The 15,823-nt window shown below is 37.8% G+C and overlaps 1 protein-coding gene across 1 annotated transcript in view; it reads right to left on the bottom strand.

Moving 5' to 3' along the window:
* The window catches only part of LOC147823220 (melanoma-associated antigen B16-like), a 68,919-nt gene extending 53,096 nt beyond the window's left edge, over nt 1–15,823 (bottom strand). Inside the window, 3 exon segments of the mRNA XM_087193778.1 lie at nt 12,383–12,502; nt 14,074–14,150; nt 15,747–15,823. The gene's annotated coding sequence lies outside the window, so the exon portion shown is untranslated.

Genomic DNA, 15,823 nt, shown 5'->3' with positions numbered 1-15,823 from the left:
GTGATTATACTACAATTACAGATCACTTGTCAATAGTTAATGTGGTATATTATTGGTTCTTGTGCTATGCCAGTATCCAGATTGTGTCTGACTTTATTGTTGTCCCTGAATTCAACACTATTTCTAGGGTGGCATAGTCCTTGCTATTAATTGGTTTCCTCTGCATACCAATAGCTGGGTTGACTTTGTGTCATTTACAATACTGTGGTCCATTTCAGCAGAACTGGGTGCTGAGCAAATTACACTGCACCCTGCCCTTACAAATTAACAAAGGGTGCTGGATCTTGGGACAGAGGAAAGGGCCTAAAGTTAGCTGTGCCCACACTGCACCACTGAAAAGCAGACACTAAAGAGAGCACCATATGAGCAACCAAGTCTTTCCAGTGTAGCTGACCACCAAGCATCACGCACACACACAAAGAAACATGTGAAAACAAGGCAACAGGGCCAGGGATTTAGCTCAGTGGCACCGCGCCTGCCTTGCAAGTGCAAGGTCCTGAGTTCGATCCCTGGTTCCAAAAAAAAAGAAAGAAAGAAAACAAGGCAAGAAAATGCCTCCAAAAGCTCCCAAATCCCCCACAGCTGATCCATGGAGCACTGGTGGGGAGGAAATCAAAAGCCACACAGATGAAATATGCAAAATGTTAAAAGAAGCAATTAAAAAAACAGATCATGCCTGGGGATTTAGCTCAGTGGTTTCGCTGCCTGCTGTGCAGGCGAAAAGGACCCAATTTCGATCCCCGGTACAAAAAAAACCCCAACAACAACCCAGATCAATAAGGTGCACGGTCAGCTGACATAACATATAACTGAACAGACACAGACTTTACAAACAAAACGATCAGTAGGTTCACGGATGACAGCTAGCTCAGCTAAACAAAAAGATAAAAACACGAATGACCAGTTTAGCAAAGAATTGCAGCCCATGAAAACATACCAAACAGAAATCCATAGAATTAAAAGTCTATCAAAATGATGAGGAACAGAGGCAGCAGTGTGAGGACAGGGCTTCAAAACTGGAAGATTAAGTTGATGCCAGTGACGTTAGTGTCAGAGATACCTTAAAAACACAAAGAAAAAGACCATGAAAAGGCAGCCAACGGGTGCTAGATGACACAAAGTAAACTAATCTAAGATTAACTAGGACGAGTGAAAATTAGAAGACAGCACAAACGGCATTTTAAAAAACTTGCTTACAGAAATAACAGCAGAAAACTTGCCAAATACAGGGAAAGGATTCCACATACAGATAACTCGGGCATATCTAACTGGAAACAGTCATGATCAGGAAACAAAACTTCTTCACAACACATCATATTCGAAATCCCAAGGTCCAACACAGGACAGAATTTTAAAATCTTTTAGAGAAAAGCAATGAATCACTTACAAAGGTAAAGCAATTAAAATAACAGCAGACTTCTCAAAAAAAGTTTAAATGCCAGTAGAGCTTGGATTGAAGTGTTTCAAGCCCTAAAAGAAAACACCTTCCAACTCAAAGACTGATATAACTGGCAAAACTATCTTTTGAAATTGGAGGACAAATAAGGCCTTTATATGACATAAAGCACCTGAACAAATTCATGGCCACCTAACCAACATCACAAAAAATTGTCAAGACTGTCCTGGGAAGGGACAAGGAAGCCAACAATGTCAAAAAGTATAATAGAATGAATACATTATGCAAGCTAAGCCTTTAAGCAGAGCATAAAAGAAAAGGGAATCATCAACAGGAAAATAATGCAATGAGAGGAATAAGTCAGTAGTTTTCGGGAATAATTCTCCCTGTGAATGGTATCAACTCTCTAATCAAAAGTCACAGATTGGGGCCAGCGACTTAGCTCACTGGCACCGCGCCTGCCTGGCAAGTGCAAGGTCCTGAGTTTGATCCCCGGTACTGGGAAAAAAAAGTCACAGATCGGAAGAACAGATTAAAAAAATAACAGTATAATGTATACAAGAAACACATTTACTCCAAAAGGACATTCATAGACCAAAAATCAATGGATACAAAACAATATTCCATGTGATTGGAACCCCCAAACGGGCAGAACTAGCTCTCCTATTCTCAGACAAAGTGGACTTCAAGCCAAAAACTGATCAGGAAAGGCAAAGAAGGTCATGGCATATTGGTTAAGGGACCAATCCAAAAGGAAGATATAACAATTCTAAGTAATATACGCACTGAGCATCAGCGTATGCAACTGCGTTAAACAAATGTTAATGAACATAAACATTGGGATAAATGTCAACACAATTATAGCAGGGGACCTCAACATCCCACTGTCTCATACACACAGATCAACTAGACAAAAGAACAACAAGGAAATATCAGAGCTGAAACAATGCTTTGAAGACATGAACTGAATAAGTATCTACAGAGGGTTCTAGTCAACAACAGAATACACACTTTTCTCAGCAGAATGTAAACTTCCTCCAAAATAGACCACATGCTAGCCCACAAGTATCATGTCAATAAATGCAAAATAAGTGAAGTCATCCCAGGTGAATTATCATTTCATAGTGCAGTGAAACTAGAAATCAGTGGCAGAAGAAACCACGGAAATTATGCAAACACATGCAAATTACATAAAGTACTCATGAGCAATCAATGGGTGATAGAAGAAATCAAAGAAGAAGTCAGACATTTCCACAATCAAATGCTAATGCTAGCACAACACATTAGAACCTATGGGACACAATGAAAGCAGGCCAAGAAGGACATTTATAGCTGGGAATGTCTACATCACAAAAACAGGATGAGTCCAAATAAATACCTCAATGATGCACCTCAAGGTCCTAGCAAATCAAGAAAAATCCAAATCCAAAGCTAGTACATGGAGGGAATTTATAAACATCAGAGCGATAATTAATGAAGACTAAATAATTAATGAGACTTAAAAAACCCAAAGAATTAATGGATTGAATAGCTGGTTATTAAAAAGAATAAACAAAATGGACAAAGCCTTAGAGAACATACTAGAAAAAATAAAGACCTAAATCAATGCAATTAGAAGTAAAAGAGATAGACATCACCAAAATCCAGAAGATTAATAGTAAGTACTCTGAAAACCTGTACTCCAATAAATTTGAGAATCTAGAAGCAATGGGTACATGCCTATATAAATACAAATTACCAAACTTGAACCAAGAAAAAAAAAAAAAAACCTGAGAAAATCAAAAAACATATAATGAAATTGAAGCAGTAATGAAAAAAAAAAAAAAACCATCAAGGAAGAAAAGCCCACATTCTGAAACTTCAAGAAAGATCTAATGCCAATACTCCTCAAATTCTTTAATGAAACTGAAAGGGCACCAGTACTCCCAAAGTCACTCCTGAAAGCTAGCATTAACCTGACTCCAAACCAGACAAAGATTCAACCAGAAAAGAGAACTACAGGCCAATTTCTAAACAGGACATGGGAGGAAAAAAATCCTCAACAAAACACTGGCAAACAGAATGTAACAAATCATCAAAAAGATCACATATTATGACAAGGTAGGCTTCATCCCTGGGATGCAAGGTTGGTTCAACATATTCAAATCAACAAATGTAATACATCACATACACAGAAGCAAGGACAAAATACAGATGATCACCTTGATAGATACAGAAAAAGCCTTTGACAAAATCCAGCACCTTTTCAGGATAAAAACCTTGAAGAAAATAAGTAGAGAAGGCCTTTATCTCAATCTAAGAAAAGTCATTTATGACACACCTACTGGTGACATCATACTACATGGAGAAAAACTGAAAGCTCTCTCTCTACAGTCTGGAAAAGACAAGTATGTCCAAAAGAAACAAGGAAAAAAAAATCACATAATCTTCTCAATAGGTGCAAAAAAAGCTTTTGACAAAACCCAAAATCCATTCATCATGAAAACCTTGAAGAAAATACATAAAGGCTTTATTTCAACGTGATAAAAGCTATTTATTACAAACCTACGGCTACCATCATATTAAATAGGGAAAAACTGAAAGCTTTATCTCTAAAATCAGAGACAAGAGAAAGATGTCTACTATCACCACTCTTTTTTTTTTTTTTTTTTTTTTTTTGGTACTGGGGATCAAACTTGGGACCTTGTGCTTGCGAGGCAAGTGGCAGAACCACTGAGCTAAATCCCCAGCCCTTACTATCACCACTCTTGTTCAATGTATTACTCAAAATATGACCCAGAGCACTCAGGCAACTGACAGAAAACAATCGTGATACGTGTAGGAAAGGAAGGAGTTAAATCACCATTATCTGTGGCGACATGATCCTCTACAAAGAAGACCCAAAAATTTCCATCAAAAGATTTCAGGAATTAATAACTAAATTAAGTAGTGAAGTAGAAAACAAAGTCAACACAAGGAAATCAATAGCAATCTTGTACAACAGTAATGAACTCAACAAGTAAGAAATGAGGAAAACAATCACTTTCACACCAGTGTCAAGAAAAATGAAATTGGTATTAACCTAACCAAATAAATGAAAGTCCTCTACAACAAAAACTACAGTAATCTGAAAAAGGGGGGGAGGGATCTAAGAGGACACCAGAAAATGGAAAGACAGCCTTTGTTCCTGGATAGAAGAACCAATATTGTCAAAATGGCCACATTTCCAAAACTGATATACAGATTTCATGCAATCACAATCAAAATATCAACACCATTCCTCCCAGGACTAGAGAAAACAATCCTAAAATTCATGCGGAACCGGAAAAGACCCAGAATAGCAAACAATCCTGGGCAACAAGAGTAAAGCAGGAGGTATCACAATCCCAGACTTCAAATTATATTACAAAGCTACACTGATAAACGTGCATGGTACTGGCACAAAAACAGACATGAGAATCAAGGGAACAGAATAGAGGGTGCAGAAACAACCCCAGGGCATTCAACTTTTTGATCTTTGACAAAGACACCAAAAACATACACTGGAGGAAAGATATCCTCTTTTTAAAAAATGATGCTGGGAAAACTGGCTAGTCACATGCAGAAGACTGAACTTAGACCAATATCTCTCACCATGTACTATAATAAAGTCAAACTGGATCAAAGATCTATGTAGTGAAACAGAAACAGTTAATTGGAAGATAAAATAGGTAACTTTCTGAATATAACCCCAACTGCTCAAGAAATAACATTAATAATCAACCAATTGGATCATATAAAATTAAAAAGCTGCTGCAAAGCAAAGAAAAAAATTAACAGAATGTAGAGACAATTTACATCACTGGAAAAAGTTGCCACAGCTATTCCTCAGACAGAGGACTAATGTCTAGAATATATAAAGAACTCAAAAAGCATTAGACAACCCAAACTCAAAGACCAAATCCAAAAACAGGCCACTGAAACGAACAGATACTTTTCAGAAGACGTACAAACGGACAATAAATGTATGAAAGAACGTTCGACATATCTGGCCTTAGAGAAATGCCAATTAAAACAACAATGATTTTCCATCTTACCCCGGAAAAAATGGCTGTCATCAAGACTTGTACACCAATTTTGGAAATCAATGTGGAGATTTCTCAAACAACTAAAATTAGAAATTGCATTTGATCCAGCTCTTCCTCTTCTAGCTATCTTTCCAAAAGAGCTAAAGGCATCATATCGCAGGGTTACATGCACACCATACTGATTTCCAAACAGAGAAGCAGAACAAATAATAGCTAAATCTTGGAAGAGGCCTATATGTCCATCAACAGACGAATGGATAAAGAAAATGTCATCTTTTTACACAATGGAATGCTTCTCTGCCATAAAAAGGTTAATGTTGACTCATCTGTAGGAAATTTGATGTATCTTGAAACCATAATGTGAAGTGAAATAAATCAGATACATTAGATATTGCATGATTTCTCACGTATGAGAATCCCAGATATAAATAAATTAAAGGGCAAAATAACAGACAACAGGAAGCGGGGACATGGATCTTTTGCAAAAGGTAGCGGTACCAAGAGATGGAAGAAGAGGAGAGAGGTGGGAGAAGAAGGCGATGGGGAAAACAGAGAACTAAGACGTGTTATGTACATGTAGCAACTCCGGGTGATTAGTCCAATCTATATGTCCTCCAAAACTGTACTAATAAAAAAGGAATAGCACCAAGTCTGTAATTATGTATACTGACCTGCTCTCCCAGTTGGAGTAAGAAACAAAACCGCCTCGCAGAAGTGCTAACGGCATGATTGTACTTCCTGTAAACGTACTCGTAGCTGCCACTGTTTCACCAGAGCACAGTCTGACTATCTGAGTTTCTTACTCGAAATGCACCTGAAAAGGCACATTAGTAATGGATGTGTGTGGAGCTGCGTGAATACGATCTCCTACAAAACAATCATTTCAGTGGGCAAATGAAGTTAGAAACACTTAAACATCTGCAAGGAAGTCTAAGGGCACAGCAAATGACAAAACATTCAGTGGACTCTGCCAAATCTTGGGATAAATAGCAAGAGTCTTCGGCATTTGAGCTGTGCTGTGATCTGCTCTCATGCACTCTGGCCCCAGAGAGGTGAGGCGGTACAGAATCTCCACAGGAGGGAAGTGTGGCAAACAGATAATAACTCTCTGTCCTCCCAGCACCTGGTGTTTGGCTCCAATTTCACTACGCAAGGACAGGTGGGCTGTCAGTCACTAACCCCTACACGCTGCCCGCTAAAGAAGCTCTGTTCCTGGGAAGCACAGTCAGGACGACTGGGGTACGTGTCCCTCAACCAGTTTCCCCTGGTGGGCCAAGGGCCCCACGTCAGGAACAAAGGTCTGCTACTCCCAGGCCCTGCTGATGTCCTTCCCCTGTCTGGTTTGTTGGGCAGACGAAGCAGTTCGTAGTGCTGAGATTTTACCCAGGGGAACATCCAGGCTGCAACTGCTGGTATTTCACAGCTCGGCCTGAGCATGCTGACTCTGTGACAGAACCTGAAGATTCCCTGTCTGCGGGCTTCAACAATGATGGAGATATTGGCGGTGTGCTATTAGGAAAGGTAGCTCCACGGTAGCAGTATCAACAAGACAGATGGCAAAGCAGCCAGAAATTTAAGAGAGAGAACCACAGGAAAAAATAGCCAAGAGGGGTCCTTTTGGATCATACTTACTTCTGGGGTCCGGAAGGCTGTCTGCATTGTCCAGGTTGCATCCACATAAGAGCTATAGAGTACAGCGTGCAGGGAGACTTGAAAGCCTTCCCAGATTACAAACAGATTCATCAGCAAGGCGGAGAGCATTCAAGTCTCAAGGTGCTTACACATAATCTCTGAACAATTACTGGCTGATGAAGGACAGAGCTATTCTGACACTGGGTGACTCCTATAAAGCCAAGCTTCAAAATACACACTCAGTCTATTCATTTCAATGCAGAAGCTAAACTTTGAGACAAGTGGCATGAAAGCAGAATGCAAGACATAAATCGATTCAAAGGTCTAATCGTGAACATCTTTCGGCTGCAGTAACTTGAGTACAACCTTTGACCAGTAAGTGTCTCCTGCTGACCAAAGGAGGAGGAGGAGGATCCCTAGGAAGGCAGGAACACAGAATGGAACACAGAATGTCAGGTATCAAAATCTGCACCTTGCAATGGAAACAAATCATAGAACTACTCAAGCTGCAACAAAACAAAACAAAAACAGGCTGTTTGGGGATCAGCATTCTGATTTGCTGCATTATGCTCTCTAATATGTACAGTTTTTCACAACAACACACAACCCTGAGACATGCAAAGTAAAGGGAAAATGTGACATATATAAGGGGTAAAAGGCAAGCGGAGACTGCCTGTGAGGGAAACCACACACTTGTACTAGCAGGAAAAGGAAAAGATTTCACAACAGCCATTATGAATATATCCACAGAACTGAAGGAAACTATGCTTACATTTCAAATGCTAGACGCAAGTATTTTGAATGTTCTCGCCATGAATAAATGACTGATGACTGAGACAGATACACTTAGCCCGATGTGAACCTTACACAATCCACACATACATCAAATTATCACATGGTCTTCATTAATATGTATGATTTCTAAGTTTCTAGGTGTCAGTTAAAATTTCACAAATTAAAAAGTATCAATAAACTTAAAAAGAATAGATGACGCCACTGACTCACTGAATAGAAAATAGCATATAAAACCAAATCTGGACTTTAATTAGAAAGAAAGACTATGGTAATAGGGAGAACCCTCTGATCTAAGAATCCGTGACTAGCTCAAAATTAAACATAAAATAAGATCCCTTTTATAGGGTAAAGGAGTGTGTGCGCGCGTCTGTGTCTGTACATGTGTGTGCAAATTTGAAGGTAACCAGTAGGGATTATGAGAGATGAAGAAAAGAATAAGGAAACATGCACAGAGCCTCAGAAGAAGGAGGGACATTACCACGAACACCAGCCAGGCATGGGGGCACACACCTGTGATCCCACCCTCAGGGAGGCTGAGGCAGGAGGCTAGATCCCTGTGGGTTCAAGGCCAGCCTGAACTACAGAGTGAGAATTTGTCTCAAAAAATCTTGAAAATCTAAAGAAAACCCAAAAGAACACCAACATATGCACAATGGCAGAAGACAGAGAGAGCAAGAGAGAAAAATATATGCAAAGGAATAATAGCTGGAACCTCCCCCACATGAGATGAAAGCACATTGACCTCTATAACCAAATAGCTCATTAATCTTCAAGGGTGATAAATGCTGGGAGATCAACATCAAGAGATATCAGAGCTAAAAAGTTGAAAGCCAAAGCTTAAGAGAAAATATTAAAAGCAAAAACCAAGAACTGAATCGTATCTAAGTGGACATAAAGTGTAACATCACTTGATTTTTCATGAGAAACACTGCTAAATGGAAACGGGAAACATATTCAAAAAGTTGAAAGAAAAACTATCAACCCACCTTCCTTTATCTAGCCCATTTATCTTCACAATTAAGCCAAATTAAGATATTTGCAGATAAATTAAAATTGAAAGACTGAGGTTGGGATATAGCTCAGTGGCACCGTGCCTGCCTCACAAGCGCAAGGTCCTGAGTTCAATCCCCAGTACCAAAAAAAAAAAAAAAAAGGAAAGGCTGTTACAAATCCTGCTTACAAGAATTTAAAAGGAAGTGCCTTATCAGGAAAGGAGAGACACCAAATAGCAATTAGAATCTGTATTGCTAAAGCAACGGTTTCCACTAAAGTAATTATGTAGGTATTGAGCAAGTGAAGTACACTGGCGTATGAGGCTACTTTCTTAACAAGACATCTGCACAACTATAAAACTGTGTTAAAGTCATATAAAATAACAAATGTTTGGCAATAAAAACGTGGAGAAGGGTGTTATGAATAAAACTACAGAGGAACAGAAAATTAAAATCGCATGGTGGCACACACCTGTAATTCTAGCTACACAAGAGGTTGAGGCAGGAGGATCACAAGTTCCGGGACATTCAAGGAATCTTAGTAACCTAGCAATACCATGTGTCAAAATAAAAATCGAAAATAAAAACAGATAGGGATGAAAGCACGTAGCACTGTGGTAGAGGGTGTTCCTAGAATGCATTCAGCCCTGGGTTCAAGTCCCAGCACTGCAAACAAACAAAAAATGAGCAAGTAACACAAATTCACAGTGAGAAAGGCAATGAAAAAGAATGGGTAAAGGGCCGGGGATTTAGCTCAGCGGTGCCGCCGCCTGCTTCGCAAGCACAAGGTCCCGGGTTTGATCCCCGGTACCAAAAAGAGAACTAAAAAGAATGGATAAGAATTTTTATATGAAATAATATATAAAATCTATAAACGTATTTCACTTTCCTACATTCTTCAATCGACACGAGATTTACACAGAAATATGTGTGGCAAGGTACTTTTGCTTGTAACATACATAAACGAAATATATAAAAAAAATAGCAAAGTGAGGGAGTACCATGGCACTGTTCTGTATCTTACTGGATATACATGGATGAACTGAATAGATGTATAGATTTAGTGTACATCTGAGGCATTTTATGATACATTAAGGTTTATATGGTAAATCAGAGACAGAAATCTCTAATTACACAAAAGCATGGTAAAAATTATGGAAGACACTAAAATGGAAACAAAATGTATTTAATGAAAGGCAGTTAGTAAATGAGGAGCACAAAGCAAAAATAGTCCTGAGCCGTATAGAAAACAAACTGGCGGACATAAATCCACCATCAGGAATAACATTAAATGTGAACGGATTAAGCAATTCAAGGAAAGGAAAAGAATTTTAGACTAAATAAAAGATAAGATACAAATATCTGCTCTGCATATGTGACACTTTAGATTCAAGATGCAAATATACTAAAAATAAAAGAATGGATAAAACATATAGGAAATCAAACATAAGAAAAATGGAATGACTATTTTAATATCAGACAAATTGATAACTTTTTCTAGAAAATGTTAAGTGTTTATGAGAATAAATACAGTCAACTTATCACAAAGACATAAAAATTATAAACTGATATACACTAACAACAGAGCTCCAAAATACTTCAAGCAAAATTTAACCAAACTAAGAGGAAAAAAGACAATTCAAACATAACATTTGGAAAGCTCAATAAGTCCCTTTATTAACATTTCTATCCAGTGTTACTGGGGTATAACTGACAAATACATCTGCATATATTTAAAGTGTACAACACCTGATATTTGCATGCACCGTGAAATGATTACACACCAATCATCGCACATAGCTATCGCACTTTCAAAAAGGGATAAAACATCTAGGCAGAAATTTTTAAAACGCTTACCCAAGATATGAACATTATAAATCAAGTAGGCCTAGCAGACCTCCACAAATATTTCACCCAGTAACTGTAGAAAATACATGCTTTGCAGGTATACCTAGAACATTTCCAGCGTAAACCACATACTAGGCCATGGAAGAGATTTCAATATGTTAAACAAAATGAAATAAAACAAAGTATGTTCTTCGACACAGCCAACTGAAATTAGAAATCAACAACAGAGAATTTAGAAAAATTTTTAAATGTGGAAATCAAACCACATAGTACTATGTAAACAGTATGTCAAGGAAAAATTCAGGTGAAAGCTAGAACATTAAAAGACAACTGACAGCCAGCTTCGGTGGTGAACGCCTGTAATTCCAGCACCCTGAGAGGCTGAGGCAGGAGGACAGCAGGTTCTAGCCAAGCCTAGGCAATTTAGTGAGACCTTAGCTCAAAACATATAAGGAGGCCAGAGAAAGGGGTCAGTGTGAAGGCCTGGGCTTAACCCCACACCGGACACAAACACACACACACACACACACACAGTGCATAAAAACTGACATTTGTAATTAAAAATTGCTTAGTATTTCATATATAAAACCTGACCTGCAAAATCACTCACATTTAACTATATACAACTGTCTCACTAAATATGAAAGGTACAAAGGAATCATCAATATAAAATTCTCAATAAAATGCCTACATAATATATAGGAAAAAAAGACTACAAAAAAGGGAAATGGAATTTTCTTATTGTGAAGCTGCATTTACATAAATTGATATTTTCTTAACTCTAAGGAGACCAAAAAAAATAAAGGATTTATATGCCAATCACTAGAGCAACGAGTAATCATAACACAAAGAGATATAAGCAGTATTTTAGTTACTAATGTAGCTCATTTATTTTGTACCAGGGATTGAACACAGGACTGTCACACTGAGCTTCATACACAGTCTTTTTGTTTGTTTGTTTGTTTGGTACCGGGGATTGAACTCAGGACCTCGCACTTGCCAGGCAGGCACTGTGCTGCTGAGCTAAATCCCGGCCGGGGTCCCAGTCCTTTTTTATTGTTATTTTGAAACAAGGTCTCACTAAACTCCCCAGGTGGGACTTGAACTTCCTGCCTCAGCCTCCCTGTGCTGGGATTATAAGAGTATGCTACCGTGCCCAGCTACTACTGTACCTTTAAAAATGACTACAAAACTTCAATGCTATAGCATATGCCATATTTACTTGTTTGTTTTCCACTAGGCTCTACCTCAGTAATGTACCTCCACCACATAATCCATACCTAGTACATACTGGGAACTGGGCAATCGATGAAAACATTTCACAGAAATACATTAAACAAAGAAAAATAAGTATGATCCACTCTTCAGAAGATTATTTGCCTTTAAAGACAATTTTATATCTTAAAAAGTTAGGCACAGGAAGACAACTATCCAAGATGAATGCTTACTTCAAACACGGAAGGGCGAGGGATACAGCTCAGTGGTAGAGCACTTGTCCAGCACAAGTGAGGCCCTGGCTTCACTGACATATGTGATGTGTTTCTATACATACACATACATGTGAAATAAAATGTTTTTCTTCATCAGTAATATTAATCGAACATAGGTTCTGCTAGTATGTAAGAGCTATAGTCTCACTGTATGAACACAACAATATTTACTGAAAAACAGACCTTTCACCTGGGCATGGTGCCTCATGCTTATCATCCTGGAACTCGGGAGGCTGAGGCAGGAGGATTGACATGAGTTTGAGGCCAGTGTGGGCTACACAGTGAGTTCAAGGCCAGCCTGCCCTGCAAAGCAAGATCCTGTCTCAAAAAAACAAACCAACAAAAACCCCCCAAAGACAGACTTTTCACCATTTATTAACCAAAACTTTATGCATACTTGTGAGTAGCTTTGTTGGCTATAACCCTAGAAGGAAAATTACTATTTATAATTCGTAGGAAAAATTTAAAATTTGCTTAAAGACACCAATTTAATTTCCCCAAACCCAGTACCATTTTTCTCTCTCAGTAATTTGGTATCATGATAAACAGAAAAGCTATTTATTTAAAATGTTATATTTATCAATCACATTAAATATATTAATTTTCTATGTACAATTATTTTTGTATCTACTGTAAGAAACAACACAGAAACCGAGAATCAACAGACCATAAATAACAGCAGCTTATGCAGCAAGAAAGCCACTGAAGCCAAACCACAAATTCTACAGTAACCAGGCTCAAACAGTGAGGACTGCCAACACTTCATTGTGGCCCCTGTTTCTAACTCAGGACCAAGTGGAGGGGACCAAATATGCTCCCCTGGTCAGTCATGTAAAATGTTCCACCTCTAGCTGGGCTAGGACTAGCTTCACCATGCCAAAAACATACTACCAGGGTGCCCCCAAAGCCTTCCATTTTTCCTGCTAGTTTTCCAACTTCCCTGAAGATTATTGCATCCCTGCCAAACATAGAAGATAATGGCCATATCCCTTGCTATAGAAAACCAGAAATATATCGTTCTTGTTTTCACTTATTTTCTGAATTGTTTGATCTATGATTGGTTAAGTATTCTATCATTTTGTAAATATCTGAAATACCGAAACTGTCACATATACTAAGCTTATACATATACATATATTTTGATTTTCACACAAGTATATACATATTGCCTAATAACAATTATTAAAATATGTACTATCTAGATAAATCAATTCAAATTAGGATGTATTTGCCACACTTGAGTGCTAATGAATATTATATAATTACCGTAGATAGAAAATATTTTGCTTTTAGCATGCATCCCTTCATTTTGTTTGACCAAAATTTTATCTGTTCTCATACAAGTTCTCATGCATGTCAAAATTTGCCTCAAATTAACAATTGAAATAAACTATTTTGCTTGGGAAAATGCATCGCTTATTTTACTGATGTATGAAGACATTTGTGGAGCCAGGTGTGGTGGCTCACTCCTGTAACCCCAGCACTCAGGAGGCTGAGGCAGGAGGATCACCATAAGTTTGAGGCCAGCCTGGGCTACAAGTTCAAGGGCAGCCTGAAATACATAGCGAGAGCCTGTTTCACAAAATCAAAGGAAAAAAAAAAAGACATTTGTTTGTATTTGACTAAGAAATAAAAATTGTGTATTTTGGCTTTTGCAAAACATTTTTTCATGAGACTTGTCATTTTAGGTTTTTTTTGCTGTTGCAAAGTTTTCTTTCTACAAATACATTAAAAATTGAATTGACTAAATAGCTACTGTACTTTCGTTGTGTATCAAAGGTATATATTGAATTTCTGTGTGAAATACAAGTATTAGTGATGTATACAATTGTACACCCATGAAAAGCTTAGGAAAAATAAAGTACGTTACTTACTGACACTGGAATCTGGCAGTTACATTTTCAACCAATCCGTGGCAAAATGGTGCAAATGGATCAGCAACTTTCCAATACTGAAATAAAGAATAAAAAGTCAACACAGAATTCGTTAACTCCAACTGCATCCTTCCGGACTGACAGAGAGATGAAACAAACTGGAGAATATCTGTTCCCATCCACACAGTAACACATAATCATACAAGACATTCTTCAGACCGAAGGGAACAAATCCTTGATGGAAAACTACCTAAAGGGAACAAGAGCGTGAACAGGAAAATTATATGGATGAGTACACAGACTTTTTCCTATTATTTCATTTTGAAAGGCTGGGTCTTTGAAGTAAAAAGTGATCCATATTATTTTAGACGAAAATATATATAATTTGCACCATTTCTCAAACTGTAAACTTAACGTTTTTTGCAATCAGAGAAAAACATATACCTAAGACAATTGATAGGCAAAGTGAATTAGACTGAGTCAACTTACTTGATTTCAAGCAAGAATACTTAAAAAATATTTGAGAAGAGGAGAGAAATAAAAGAGAGTCCTTTTGTTATGAAGTTTCATATACATTCATAAAGTAACAAAAAAGGATCACTGCCTACTCCTTCCAACTTTACTGTCACCATATGAAAGTCCTTTCTTGTTTAATTTCCATAAGTATATAGTATATTTCTACTAAATGTCAGTTAACTTATTATTCTATATTATATATGCATTTTATATATGCATTTTATCAAGATATTTTGTCAAAGAATGTATCATTTCATAATTGACTATCAAAGTACTTATATTAAGTATCTATCGTATACATTCTAGTTATTTTCCACTCACATTCACTTTCTTGCCTGAATTGGGTTGTGACGTACACTCTTTTTCTATGAGTCATTTCAGCAATTAGAACGTGTTTTCCAAAGCAAGACATTATTTCATATTCTATAAATGTAGGACTGTAGGCATAAAACATTTTGTTATAGGTAACACAAGAGTCACTTCATTTTATCAGCAAGAATTTTAACAAGTTCCCATCCTCTTCAACATTAGCATAGGATCAAGAACGATAACAACACCCATGTTTTGCTGGTGAATGTGTTTACGCTGTTTTAATGCATATCTATCATTTATCTCGATTTTTAAAGGTATTTTTGGCTTCGTTATTTTTCATGTGCACTCTTTTTTTTTGCCCCTGCTTGGTTTTGTCGCTAGTGTCATCAAATAAAATACCTTTTTATTTATAACAAGGGAAAAAATTGTGTGTTGAGAAACAAGATATTGAACATTTTTGTCGATACTGGAGGTTGAACTTGGGCCTCCACAGGCTCAACTCTACATCCCGAGTCCTTCCTCCTCTTTTTGACTGGGGTCTCACTAAATTAATTGCCAGCCTTGCATAGTACTTGCGACCCTCTGCATCAGCATCCCCAGTAGCTGGGATTACAGGAGTGTGCCACATGCCTGGCCATCTACTGAGAAGCTAACTTTTTTTTTGGTATACGGGGGATCGAACTCGGACCTTGCGCTTGCAAGGCAGGCGGCGTAACCACTGAGCTAAATCCCCGGCCCTCTAAAATATTTTACTAGCTCGATATGTATTTGGAATCTCCATGAAATATAAAGAATATGAGTGCAGCATAAACATCAAAGCCCTCTGAAAAGTGAAGACACGTTACCTGTCCGGGAACGGTTCTTCCACGATGGCGCCTTCCCCAGAATCCAGGAAACCGGTAATAACGCAGAAGGATCCTTT

Source organism: Heterocephalus glaber, unplaced genomic scaffold (genome assembly GCF_053883595.1).
Source record: "Heterocephalus glaber isolate CG9 unplaced genomic scaffold, H.glaber_assembly_v1.0 deba00001595, whole genome shotgun sequence".
NCBI classification, from domain to species: Eukaryota; Metazoa; Chordata; class Mammalia; order Rodentia; family Bathyergidae; genus Heterocephalus; species Heterocephalus glaber.
The sequence above is the reverse complement of the archived record's forward strand: the minus strand, read 5'-3'. Positions and strand labels throughout refer to the sequence as shown.